General features: G+C 38.0%; 1 protein-coding gene across 8 annotated transcripts in view; it reads right to left on the reverse strand.

Annotated features, from left to right (window-relative positions):
* LOC124172622 (gastrula zinc finger protein xLCGF3.1-like) overlaps window positions 1-14454 on the reverse strand; it is a 126345-nt gene that overhangs the window by 71236 nt on the left and 40655 nt on the right. Inside the window, exons 1-2 of one of the 8 annotated variants that reach the window (XM_046552062.1) lie at window positions 10987-11085; window positions 10287-10416 (exon numbers count right to left, since the gene is read on the reverse strand). The exons of 5 other annotated variants lie outside the window; for them this stretch is intronic. The gene's annotated coding sequence lies outside the window, so the exon portion shown is untranslated. Of the gene's footprint in view, window positions 1-10286; window positions 10417-10986; window positions 11086-14454 lie in introns of those variants that run through there. 2 more of the 8 variants (XM_046552061.1, XM_046552060.1) reach the window with 2 other exon arrangements.

Below are 14454 nucleotides of genomic sequence, written 5' to 3' on the forward strand. Positions count from 1 at the left end.
TTGTATAATTTTAGCACCCAAATTCTGTGCATGTGAAATGACTAACAATTGATAGAGTGGAAAATCTTCAATTTTGTTGTTGTAAATTGATCATTATTTGGGAGAGCATTTTATTTAGCAGAAATGTTAAGGCAGTTTTTCCTCAGCAAGTGTCACTACAGAAATGCTAGGTGTGGAACTAGTTTTTCTAGTATGTAGCAGGTGTGGCACTACACTTTTTCAGCAGGTGTGATGTGACAAGTTTGCCGCAGGTTTGATGCGACAAGTTTGCTGCAAGTTTGATGCGACAAGTTTGCTGCAAGTTTGAAAAAGCGTAACTAGGAGGCTTGATTCAAGCTTGCCGCAAGCTTGCAGGCTTGTCATGACAAGCTTGGTTAGTGATAGGTGTGCGTTTATGATCGAGATTCGCTACATACATCGAGATCCAAAATTCATTAGTCGACGTTCATTTCGTTCGTTGGTCCTCAAAATAATTTTTCTGGAATTTCTTAGTTTGAAAAAATTGGAAACGAAATCCACAATGGACTTAGTGTTCCCCAAAATTTAGTACTTGACGTCATTTCCTTTACTTCTGCATTTATGAGATATAGTTATGCGTAGCTTTCTATCACAATAACATAATTTATGCAACTAGCGCATATGCCTTTCGATTTTGATTTTCTAGTACATGTTCCATTACGAAGGCCTCGCTTTAAAAACTCTTCAGTGAGCATTTTAGAAAAAACATGGAAGTGGGATTGGTGGATCTTAAAATTGTCATACTTCACACATTAGAATAATCAAAAAAAGGTGAAATAATTTACGTTTTCGTATAACCAAACCGGAAATTTTGCCCAATTAAGCAGCAGCTACGTAACACTTCAGTAGCCTAGGCTTCATCTCCACCAATACAACCTTCATTTTTGAAGACCAGGCGTGGGTAATCCACGGCCCGTACTTATCCCTTAACTGCATTTCGAAATGGCCCGCAAAACGATTAAAAGCAATTAATTTTACCTTATAGATAGTGCTCAGTAAGACTATGGATTCCTTAAAAAATTAAACTAATATTTTACAAACAAAAGTGACCTGAGAAGGCTGTTAATTGCACCCCATATTGCCATACCAACTTAAGATAAGAGCCTGTGCGTTGAGTATGAGCATGCGAGTTTTTTTTCCGACACCTACTTTCTATGAAAAGATGTAAAACTTGCTGGGCATGAAATGCCACGGGGCCGCCATAATCTTGCACACAGCGTAATAATCACTATGCTCACTACAAGTAATTTCTAATTTGTATGTAATAAATATAAATTAAAATAACCTTCGACCATCTACCTTCACGGAGTTCAGAAAACTACAAATAGTACATATGCTAGTTAATGAAATATGAATAGTGCGGTTCCCTGCTCTAGACATAGGAATATAAAAATTGAATCGACTGAAAAACAGGAATACTCAAATGCCATAAGTAAGTTTTTGTGAGCAAATTATTAAGTATTATTTTAACACTAGAACGACGGCAGGGGTTATTTGACCCATTTTCAGAATTCAAATTTATTTTCCTCTTATTAAAATATTTTTTTTAATTTTGAAACTTTTTGACTTTGTTCATTTTGGTCTATATTTTGATAAATTAGTGAAAATTTAACAATAATGTTTTGTTTTAAATTTTTAGGACGTGTTATGCCTAGAAGGACGGTTGGGGGTCATTTGACCCACAACTAGTTTTCGCGCTATTTTCTTGCCCGTGGGTACTTGAGTGCCATGTATATCATAAAATCAGCAAGAGGTTAGTGTGGTAGATGATTTGCTTTATTTTGAATCTGGAAGTACCCGGTTCAATCCCAGTTTCGTCCCAAGGGCTCCTATCTGTATTCGAAAACCTAGGTATAGCGACTTGTTGTGCACAATATTTCGATATTTTTTGGGCAGCAAAGGGGGAAAAAACCTTTTCAATCCTTGATTTGCGTAAATTCATGTAATTATGGTATTTTAATTTTGTTTTATTTATTGTTCAATGATTATTATTGTTCAATGATTATATTACCCACACCGGAAAATCGTCACGTATCCCAACAATTGTTTTCCGTCGTCCAAGATTCAGAGCTCTTAGAGACATTATTTTAAATATCGACTCATCAGGTTTACGAATAACTTTCATTTTTCTGGTCTGACAGCACTGTCACTTGACCTGGCCCCTTTGCCGTGTGTCCAGCATTTATGCCGCCTGACGCCGTCGGGGTTTGGGGCGGGTTGACTGCACGCTGCTTCCTGGGGAAAAATCCTGTCTCTTTTTCAGAGAGCGGAGGAATTGGGTGGACTGTAAAACTCTACTGTAAATCCTACCCTTGCAATCCGCACGTAGGTCAGAGAAGAAGAATTACTGCAAGTTCCTGGAAGACACGAATCAGGATACGGTTGGCGGTTGAGTCCCTGCCTTTCGAGCGGCAATTAGCGTTACTTCTGAAAATGTTGTCCTTTTGTATGAATTTCTAATGCTCTCCAGCTCTCTATAGCTCCAATAAAACTAGAGAAGATTCTACCATAATGCGCTTTGGTTTGCAGATTTTTTTGCATTCATATCAATAACGAGTTGAGGAACAAAGTAAGAAGTTGAGAAATATATCAAGAGAAGAGAATCGTCGCGATTCAAATAGCTGTAGGGTCATTCCACGTCAAATCACCCAGAAATTTTCAAAATGACACCCAACGACTCGGATTTTGATGAAATTTTTGTCACAAGCTACTATCACCTATCTAATGACCCATGTAAAATATTTCTTCTCTCACTCTCATAGTTTGCAAGATATGAGGAGTCAAAGTTTGAGATGTTTGCTCAGAAGTGGCGCTAGTGGGAGTCAAATTCCAGAGTGCAGGGCACAGGGTAAAAATTCATAACTCAGAAACCACATAATATATTTGAATGAAATTTTGACCCCTTGTCTATCCAAGTACATAGCTTCCATAGTAATGTCTTTTATTCTCCTTGCATTGCTATGTTGGCCAAAATGATGTCAACAGTTGCTAATTAACAGATTTTTTTAGCTCAAAAACATTACTTCATATTTTCAGAATTATCACCAAAAGGCAGAGCAGTTAACTCATCCAATTTTTTTTAAAATTGAAGGTTAATATGTGCTCCAATATACTGTGAAATAAAAATGGTGGTGTTTTGACTGCCACTATGAGTATTTCAGGTTTTACTTTTTTTCTGCCCCAGTGAGAGGGATTTTGGACACGTACTGTAAGATAATAAGTATAAGTGGATCCATACCTTCATGAGGATATATGTATTTGAAATATTGGTCAGTAAATCTAAGACCAAACATGTAGTCTAGTGAATGTGGCTCTTGTTCATACATTTTTTTTAATAGCAATACTTGGCTTGTGGCAGCTTAGGGTAAAAAAATCCAAATGGCTCAGAAATGTGAAATGATGCTTTTTTTCCTGGAATTTACCCATTTTTCAAGTGTTTAGTTTATGGAAAGATTGGTATCAAAATACATTAGGCTCTTACTGTGCATTAGAGGATAAATGTAAATACTAATTTCAATAAAAGTATTTAAATAATACACTTCAATGTGTTTAAGGCATCTCCCGAACATCTCTGGAGGCTCTCTCGGGCAAACTAAATGCTTTACAATACCACCAATTCCATCATATGGGGATTTTCCATGGCTTGTAGCAAAGAATGTCCATGATGCCATTAAGGAGAAATCCTGGTAATGCTTGCAAAGGTTGAGAAATATATTGCATTTCTTGTACCGTCCTGCACAACCATCACTAAAGTAACTCAATTTTTTTACTATAGTAAAATTTTCCTTAACAAAGCAAAATATTATTCTTTGGGTTTCATAAACAAAAGCTACATCATGCTCTGAATCATCTGACAAGATGCATAAACTGGAAATAATAAGCTGTTTAGTCAGGTGATCTAGAGTATAAATCACAACAGGGTGTACCGTACAACTATCACTTGTCCAGTGATTCCCTTGCGCCTCATCCTGGATAACATATGAGTAGTTCTCGCTGAAGTCAAAGAGAACAGCTGCTTCATGGGGTCCAAGATTTTCTTTCATTTTCTTAAGGTAGTTTGCCTGTACCTTCGTAATAAATGAATGTGGCACCAGTTTTTCCACTCTTTCAATTTAAGTTGATGGGTACTCATCAAATGTCACCGTGAAGTTCACCAGTTTGGAAACCCACTGACTGTATGAAACTTCATCTCCGGGGTCACACTCTTCAAACTTTTTCAGCAGTAAGCTTTTCAATTTTTCACGTGAAGGACACTGAGAGCAATGTCGCAGTATACAGTCCCTATTATTTCTAGAGCACACGAAATAACCAATTAGGTCCTGGCTTGTTTCCTCTATATTACAGGCACTAAGCAATAGGTTGACATTTTAATGAATTATGCAAAAACACACTGAATGTGTTCCAGGACATCCTGCTACCACAATTTGGACCTGCAACATTTTGGACCTAGGTTGCAGAATTTAGAAAAGCCAATTTTAATTCTGGGGAAGTCAAATTTAAAAGTGGAATACAATTCTTTCAAGTTAGCAAGTAATAATCTCTTCTGAACATGTACATTTTTGGAGATACTTATGGAATCTTTCTTTCCAGGCATCATTCTGGAGTACTTATCACTTTCATAGAAAGTCCTAACTAATTGTAATGTTTTATTTTTGCCTTCCCTTTTCTCAATTCAGGTGCAGCTAATTTTCCATTGTCTCTGAAAAGTTCTGTTGCTTGGCGGGCAGTGTACTCACTCACATGAAACTCTTCCATTACTTTCTTCCTGCTCCATGAAGTTGGTACCAATGATAACAGATGTACCTTTCCTTTATGGGTGCTTGATGAGTCAACTTTTTGTTTGATTAACCCATCAGCGTCCAAAGTTTTATTTTAAATTCACACATATTTCACTTTTAAAAAATATGATACATATGAACTTCACACAAAGAACACCATTCAAACTGACTGAATAATGGAGGAAACCTTCTACTAAGTATGTGCACCGACGTGTATGCTAAAATTCGCGTATTAAATACATTGCCGGAGCATTGGCTCAGCACTGGGTGCCCTATGGCACCCGTGGGCGTTGACGGGTTAAGTCTATGAGCACATCTATATCATGAACTATCTGAAGTAGTTCTTTTGGCAGTTTTGGGTCATCCTTTTCTGGAGATTTCTGGAGATAATTCTTTATCAAGAACTCTTTTAACTTTCCTTTTAAAATTACTGCATGCTGACTCTACTTTCCTTTTAGCGTAGGTTGACCTTCTGTGAGATGATATGCCATGAAATTTTAAAGGTGACGCCTCTATATCTTGCAGCGTTCTGTTAAGTAGCTCAGTTGATTTTTCTTGGGATACTGTTGTTTGAAAATTCAAAATACTATCACTGCTGTCACTATCTACTGCTTCAACATCAGAAAGCTCATTTCCAAACCTGGAGTGTTCCTGTACTTCCTCCCTACATGGCTGGCATACTTTCATTCCTGGCACTAATTTCCGAAGAGTTGGGATTTTACAGGCCTTTTCTGTAAATTCAAGACTTATATTTCTCAGTGATTTTGATATTTTCTTCTTGTGGCTCTTAAAAGGATCAAGATAATATATTTGGTAGGTTTCATACTTTTTCAACTAGTATATTCTGTGATGTTCGCAGGCATTGGATAGGACTTCCCCAGGTACACCACTTCTGAGAGATAACAGCTGTTTTTCAAGCATACTCATGATCTCAATTTTGTTCAGTTGCACCACTGGTGTGTAGCTTTTTTTGAGGCAATCAGATGCAGTTACTTTTCCAATGCTGCACAGTTCAACAATTTGCTCATTTTGAAGCATAGTGGAGACACTAACCTTTTTTAATGTCAAAGTTCACAATGAGCAGCTTCGCCTAACTCATAGCACACACAATTAATGTACAGGTAAAAATACACTGATCGTACACACAGAATAAACTTGGACACCCGTGGAGCATCTTTACACAAGAAGACTTGGCAGAAGATTAAAAGTGGTACCCTAGAATCTATTTTGATTTGTCATGCCCTCACTGCGATACATTGTAACACTTTATTCTTCCTAGAGGTTGCACTTAATTCACTTATTCCTTGGGGAGATGGAATAACACTGAAAAGTGAGGCTGAATAGGTGGGATTGCATTACCTTCTCAAGTTTGTCATGTAATACAATCATATGTGAGGCAGGGGAGAAGGGCACATAATGTCAGCATTATCTCTCCCAGTGAAATAGAAATTTAATACTCCAGTTGCCATCAAGGAATGTGGATATTGGTGACAACCTGCTGCATATCTATAAGTAATACCATTTGCTCTGCCAGCTCTTCCATCACTAACGGGTTTGGAAGACCGTACTTCTTCTGTGAAAGAGAGGCTAACTTTGTACTACTCCAGTTCAGCAGGACTCATTTAATCACTTTTTCACAGATCTTAACAAACTTGTACATTGCATGTGCTTACGATGACCACTGGTTTTTTGGATTAGTGATTTCTAAACACGAGGAAGAACATGATGTGAAAGTGAAATTTATGTACCCATATCGAAAATCCCCATGTGATGGAATTGGTGGTATTGTAAAGCATTTAGTTGCCCGAGAGAGCCTCCAGAGATGTTCAGGAGATGCCTTAAACACATTGAAGTGTATTATTTAAATACTTTTATTGAAATTAGTATTTACATTTATCCTCTAATGCACAGTAAGAGCCTAATGTATTTTGATACCAATTTTTCCATAAACTAAACACTTGAAAAATGGGTAAATTCCAGGAAAAAAAGCATCATTTCACATTTCTGAGCCATTTGGATTTTTTTACCCTAAGCTGCCACAAGCCAAGTATTGCTATTAGTAAAAATGTATGAACAAGAGCCACATTCACTAGACTACATGTTTGGTCTTAGATTTACTGACCAATATTTCAAATACATATATCCTCATGAAGGTATGGATCCACTTATACTTATTATCTTACAGTACGTGTCCAAAATCCCTCTCACAGGGGCAGAAAAAAAGTAAAACCTGAAATACTCATAGTGGCAGTCAAAACACCACCATTTTTATTTCACAGTATATTGGAGCACATATTAACCTTCAATTTAAAAAAAAATTGGATGAGTTAACTGCTCTGCCTTTTCGTGATAATTCTGAAAATATGAAGTAATGTTTTTGAGCTAAAAAAATCTGTTAATTAGCAACTGTTGACATCATTTTGGCCAACATAGCAATGCAAGGAGAATAAAAGACATTACTATGGAAGCTATGTACTTGGATAGACAAGGGGTCAAAATTTCATTCAAATATATTATGTGGTTTCTGAGTTATGAATTTTTACCCTGTGCCCTGCACTCTGGAATTTGACTCCCACTAGCGCCACTTCTGAGCAAACATCTCAAACTTTGACTCCTCATATCTTGCAAACTATGAGAGTGAGAGAGGAAATATTTTACATGGGTCATTAGATAGGTGATAGTAGCTTGTGACAAAAATTTCATTAAAATCCGAGTCGGTGGGTGCCATGCCTGGGTGAACTGACATGGAATGACCCTGTAGGGAATATTGAAGATCAGTCTGGAAGTGAATCGTAAACATCAGTTCAAGGACATTAAGACCAATCCATCAATATCTGCGTGTGATGGAAGCGACGAAGTCCAAGATAGTGAATCCGATGGCGACTTTGGCGTGATAGCTAATGCTTAGCTCTATCCAACAAAATGCAGCTGTCCTTTTATGAGGTAATTTCCAAATAAACCAGACAAATTTGGAATCAAGTACTGGGTTTTGACAGATGTGAAATGAAAATACAGCCCAAATGAAATTCCACATTGTGGCGAAGATGTTGATATGCCATCAAATCAAGCTTTGGGGAAATAAATAGTTACTAAAGTGACCGTAAAATACAAGAATGCAGGAATAAATGTAACTTGTAACAATTATTTTCCATCCATCCAGCTGGCAGGAAGTCATAAAAAAATGGAATACTTCTCTTGCATGGACGATCTGAAAAAATCAGGCATGACGCACAAATATCCATGACCCCTAAAATAGCCTTGTAATCCATTCAACGCGAGTGTTCAAAAATACCTTAGGCCATACTCTTACGTAGAATCAGGCAAAATAGAACAATAATGTACTTTCACTCAGCAGCATGATCTCAGGCGACACCATTTCCGAAACGAATAAAAGAATACCAGAGACCATCCTATTTCATAATAAAAACAAAGCGGGAGTAGACATGATGGATAACATGTATCAATTTATTTACACATCTCCAAATCCAACAGCCATATCTCCACGCGCACAAAAAAGAAAAAGGTGCCAAATACCGTCAAATTGAATCATTGCACCAATTTCCTTTCCATTTTCCAAATTCCTTTTCATGTTCAAATGGCTGGTGTCTTAACACCCCCTGCCACACGCTTTTAAGCGGCTTGCAGGTTAGTGAGTAGATTAAGATGTAGATGAATAAATCTTCCAATGAACGCATTCAGCGCAAAAAAATATTTTGTGGAAACAGCGCTGAAAAAATACTGCCTGTCTGAGCTTTACGACAAAGTAATAAATTTTAAAAATTTTAATGTAAATTTTGTAAACCCAGTACCCCTATTGTTTAAACATGTAGCACAACTTTTGTATTGAGTGTATGTATTTTCATTATTTGATTTGCAATCAACTACTACATACGGTTTAATTCATGATTCTTTAAAATAATTGTTATTAACTTTTGACGACGGAAATAATATTTAATAATGTTAAATAGTGTTCTTAATGAACTGATTCAACAATTATTACGATTAAACTGAATATTGGTTGAAAATTAGGCGTTTTATTCCCAAATACATTTTAGGGGTCAAATGACCCCTAGCCGTCCTTCTACGTAGCGCGAAACTCCCGTCCTCCTAGTGTTCATATGAAAGTGGCAAACTCTTGCCTATTCATTTGCTATTGCGCACGGCATAGTTTTCTTCAAACAAGGACTAATGCATAAGATTGCACGAATAACGATAATAAATAAGTGTGAGTGACCAATGTGTGTACCGCATGAAATGACCTGTAATAGCATTAAAATCGAAAATGGCATAAAAATAACTCCAATGTTCGCCAAAAATAACAAAAACTAATTCTTTAAAATTCGTAATTTTATCTTATTTACCCGCAAAACTCATTAAACTGCTAATTTACTCTACTCATCTAAATTTTCCATCGATTTAAAATTACTGCCATAAAATATACACGTTACCACAAAAATATATGCAAATAAAAGTGGAATAAAAAAGTTGACTCTTGAGTGCGACTCATAATTAAGTAGGTACCCCTGTGTGAACGGAAGGGCCATTGTTGAGTATAAATAGCAGAAATGAGTTTTTAAATGTATACTGAAGTGCCGTTTGTAGACGAGGCAGTTGTAGTAAAGCAGGGAAAGAGTTGTAAGAAGCAGTTGAAAGCACGGTCTTTAGCGAGCGCGCCATGTGCAAAATGTTGAGCAAAAGGTATTTAAAGTGAAGCCCTGGTGTTGTAGTGAAGGCTTATAGAAAAACAAGGAAGAAAACCTGGTGAAATAACGGCAATAATAACCATAGGGGTGAATGGATTCTATCTGCGTGAAATTCCATGGTAGCCATTTGCAGCGCTTTTTCTTTTTTTTCATTGACTGAAATCTTTTAACATGGCAGTGGACATCTACGAAAGGAAATAGCCATGAATATTATAAAACAAAGTGAATATATTGTGAGAAAAAGGTAGCCTGTAGCATTCGGTCTCGATTCCTTAAGGAATTAATTTATTTTTCGGAAATACCTCTTCTTGCATTTTGATTATAAAATGTAATTTCCTACATAATTTATATGAACTTTTAAATACGGCTTGCCTTAATGAGAGTTTCCATAGCATCTGACGATCAATATTAGCTCATTTCCAGTTTCAGGACCACACCACGCGACGAAAGAAGCGATAATTGGTCTAACAGACAAGAGGCTTTATTTCATTCGTTGGTTTAATCCATTTTGATGGAAATGTAGTACCTCCTCAATCCTGTTGAACCACACAGAATTTGATACCAGTGGACAAAAATAGTTTGCCTAGATTATTCAAGGTAAAAAAATTCACCAAGGGAAAGGACTGGTGTCAATTTTATCAAAATTTGAATTCAAATTTTTACATCTAACACTAATCTAAATTTGATAATTCATGCCACTTAATGAAGGATTGACCGTAGAACAAGAAATAGAAACTAAATGATTATGACTTTTCTTATGATTTAAATTTGCAAAACATTACTTTACCTGTAACTATGTCGGTTGGCACTGCAGTAGTAGAGATAAATGAAGCGGAATCCCAGGTAGAAAATAGCAGCCACAGAGAACCACAATGGATAGAGGGCCATGGCAATCGAGAGTGCAATGAACCTGCAACCTATGGATACGGAAGAAAACCACAGGTTAATGCAGGAAGAGAAAGTTAAAATTCTGAAAATGTGATTTACATTTATTGCTCAACAATATAATTACTCTTGTTTGCCATAAGAAAAAAGTAGAGGATGAAAGGTAGTCCTTGCACAAGGTCCGACAGACGACAATGCGTGCGGATTATTACGAAACAACATATCCAGAGCACATTCCGAGGTAACCTCGTTCCCCGTTGGAAACACGCGCAACGATGAAAAACATGAAAATGCCTTTTCGCATGCCGCTCAATAAAGAAATGCGTAATTGATGTGTGATATGCAACACCACCAACCACTTCCAACGCAAGTTTGACAAGTGTGGTGTGAGTACTTTGCAACGTGACTAGACTTGCACAACGACTCAGAAGCAATTGGACCCCTTTTCGGGAAGGTTGGCAGTTTTATTAGTGATTAGATGACCCGGTGAACTAAGTATTACCTTCTTCTATCTATCTATATGCAATTAATTAAGACTAGTTAAACTATTTCAGATACAAACACAAAATTGAATTTTACCAGACACTAATATGATATATTACCTTGTAAGTGGGCATGGAATGCTGCTCCCTTCTTTCATTACTTTCTTATTATTGCTTTTATTACTTTCTTGATACTCATAATTTTTCCCACATTCCCAACGGCAGCGACATCCTTATGGAAACAGTTGATGCCGTGTCCCTTTACACATCTATCCCCCACGAGGAAGGAATTCTACTTGCTTCACCATTTCCTTTCGCGAGGATCTACACCATATTCTCCATCCACCAGTCATAAGCAAGATGGACATTCAGTTCGAAAACAACGACGATTTGCAATGCTAAGGAGTGCCGATGGTCACAAGAATATAAATGATTAATGCGATGTTGAAATGATGCTCGGGATCTGATCTGGTTGCCGATATTATTTTCTGAAACTATGTACTCTCGCGATGCCTCCTTGCACTCAGACATCACTCTCACGATGAGCACTGACTTTTCGTATTCCGACTCGTCACCCATTCCCAAGGCTACTTAAGGAATATTTGAGGTCACCGTTGAAGCTCTGCATCAGGAGGGGCGGGATTTGTTGACTCCCGATTTTTGTTGCGGAGGACCACGGACCAGCGTAAAAAAAGCTCTAGAAATCAATGCTCTTTTCAGAGGTCGATTCCAAGAGCTGCTGATCGGATATCCAGTATCCAGACATTTCATTTACCAGTCTTATCTCTATAGCCTATTCAGCTTAACAATCCCAAAATTCGTTTAATCGCCATAAAACTCTGGTGTCATCCCACCTTATCCTGCGTAGAGTGATCTATAATGATGTTGTTTATGTTAATCATTTGGCTCTTAATAACATAATTCCACTTTTTTCATGATTGCTGATATAATTGGATGTTCTGCTAGAGTAATATAGATGTAAGTGAATTTAATTATCGTGTAAATTAGACAATATTTGCACAGACTTCGAAATAAGTTGGAATGCATAGCGTAATGGCTTACAAATATGTGGGTTATATTATGCATTGGAAACAGGTATGTACTTTGGTTTGGAAGTATATCAATTTGTGTATTATTTGATATGTATTTGGCACCACTGCCTTTTGACATGTATATATGTAATAGAGCTACAAATTGGCCATATTTACACTTTTTGGAAGTTTGTGACAATCCATTACGGCGTGCAAGTTTTACCACAGGTAAAATGCTTCCTCGTCTCCGGCTGCTGAAGTCGAGACAAAGATTTAGGGCAAGAGGAGATGCAGGACCTACCAGCGGACCAAAACTACGGCCCGGGAGTACCCGATTCGGCGTTAAGAGCCGAAGGAGCGGCTAAATTCTGCGCAAAATATTTGACACATAAAACGTTAGTCTAGCATTAAAAAGTGTGAGTATTGGTTGAAATTGACTTTCAATTTAATCTCTATCTGTATTTGTTTTACGAAACCAATGGAGGCGTACATGAATAGGGAAAATATGTACCATTAGGTCACTCTTTAAAATGATTGTCCTCAATGTAATCCGGATGCAAACATTTGCAATTTCAGGTACTGACAAGAATGTCCCGAGGTGGAATTGAGTAAATGCCAGAAAAAGAGATATTTTAATATTTTCAAAGCTATCTACATAGTCAATATATGGTTGCTAATTACGAGAGCAAGATGGTGGTGAGGCAAGCCAGGCGTGCATGTCTCTCCACAGTATTATTTTATTTCTGTGGTTACAACGTCTTCGTTTATGTTTTGTGTTTTTCCAACGCAGATAGTGTTTCACTTTATTGGGATGAGTTGCAGAAATGCTGTTAATGCAATTTTTTTATTATTGTGCTTTATACTGGTTTTGGTGTTTTTTAGCCACCCTTCTCAATCGGGCCCAACACTCTCGGTCAACGTGACTCGTCGCTCCCGGGATTTGGCCTGCTTCCACCCCGGCGACCGTTTTTCGTCCCTTCCGGTATTTTCCCATTGTCACTTCAAGTCCATCCCAAAAATTTTGTGCATAGGTTCTAATTGAGTGTTATGCAATGAATGGTGTGTTAGTTTCTTTGCGTCCTTTCTCTACGTAAAATGTGTGCAACGAAGTTGAGTGTATATTACCAAAATTTACGTAGTTTGAGAAACAAGCTTGGGGAAATGGACTCGTTTTTTCATGAACTACGAAGTCACCATGTGATATCCCTCACGGAGACGTGGCTTTGCGACAATGTTTCTGATGGCGAATTATCTATATCCACTTCTCATAAAATTTTCAGATGTGATCGAGTCGGTAAGCGTGGCGCAGGTGTCCTTCTTGGCGTTGACAATCGTTTCTTGGCGCTACGTCGCCCTGATTTGGAGTTAGGCCCCGAGATTATATGCGTCGAAGTAACTCTCTCCTTTAATACAATGTCTTCTGTAGGGAGATGACTATTAATTGGTACATTTTATCGACCACCTTCTGATGAGAAGAACACTTTGGAAAGGTGTTTCAACTCTGTGTCACTAGCCCGCAGTGTGGGTGAAGTTATTCTCTAGGTGACTTTAATTTAGGCATTGACTGGTCCTACCCTGTGAATGTTAAGAGTTTATCTGGCCTTGAGGAGTTTTTTGTTGATCATTTCATTAATGGCCTGGGCCTCAAGCAATGCAATATGTTTCCTACGAGGGTTGGTAGTCCTAGATCTTGTCTTATCCTCGCTTGAGTTGAAAGTTTGCCCTGCTGGCGACTATTTCTGCTCCGACCACGAGTCCCTAGAAATTTCGCTTGAACCTAGCGGGTGGCCACCCCTACACCAAGGTCTACTCCGCCCCCTTCTCCACGTCCTCTAACCCCCATCTGGAGAAGAACGGATTGGGTTCATGTAAATGACACCCTCATCTGCCTCCCATGGTGCCTCTTGGAAGAAGGCTCTGTGGACGAAGCCCTTGATATGTTTAATGACTGGTTGGCAGGTGTCCTGAGGGACTGCATTCCGCATCGGAAAACCTGTTCCAGAAGGTTCCTACTTTGGATGACCAGTGAGACAGTTTTTGTTGTAAAAAATAATCTAAGTGCTTGGCGCCAGTACAGATATTTTCCTAACCACAGCACATAAAAAAACTTTCAAAAACCTTCGGCACCATGCCAATTATCTAACTAAGTTAGACTTTAACAACTATATATCCTCAATTTCCTCCGAATGTGCTTCCAACCCAAAACGGTTCTGGTCTATGATCAACTCGAGGCGTTATTCTGCTTCCACACCTTAGGAAATGTCTTTTGGTGATGAAACTGCTGTTGGTCCTGGGTGTGCTGACCTTTTTTCCAAGTTCTTTTCATCCACCTGCAACTCTAACCAACTTTTGGATACCTCTGTTCTTTATATTAATTGTATTAGTTCCCACTCTCTCTCCTCACCTTCCACTTCTCCCGATGAATGTCTTAAATTGTTGATATCCTTTAAGACCAACCGTGTAACTGGTTCAGAGCAGCTGGCCGCATTGTTCCTAAAAAATGCAGCCCCATCCTTGGCTGTACCCCTATCCATCATTTTTAACAGATGTTTTTCAA

The sequence above is a fragment of the Ischnura elegans genome, assembly GCF_921293095.1.
Source record: "Ischnura elegans chromosome 13 unlocalized genomic scaffold, ioIscEleg1.1 SUPER_13_unloc_2, whole genome shotgun sequence".
NCBI lineage: Eukaryota > Metazoa > Arthropoda > Insecta > Odonata > Coenagrionidae > Ischnura > Ischnura elegans.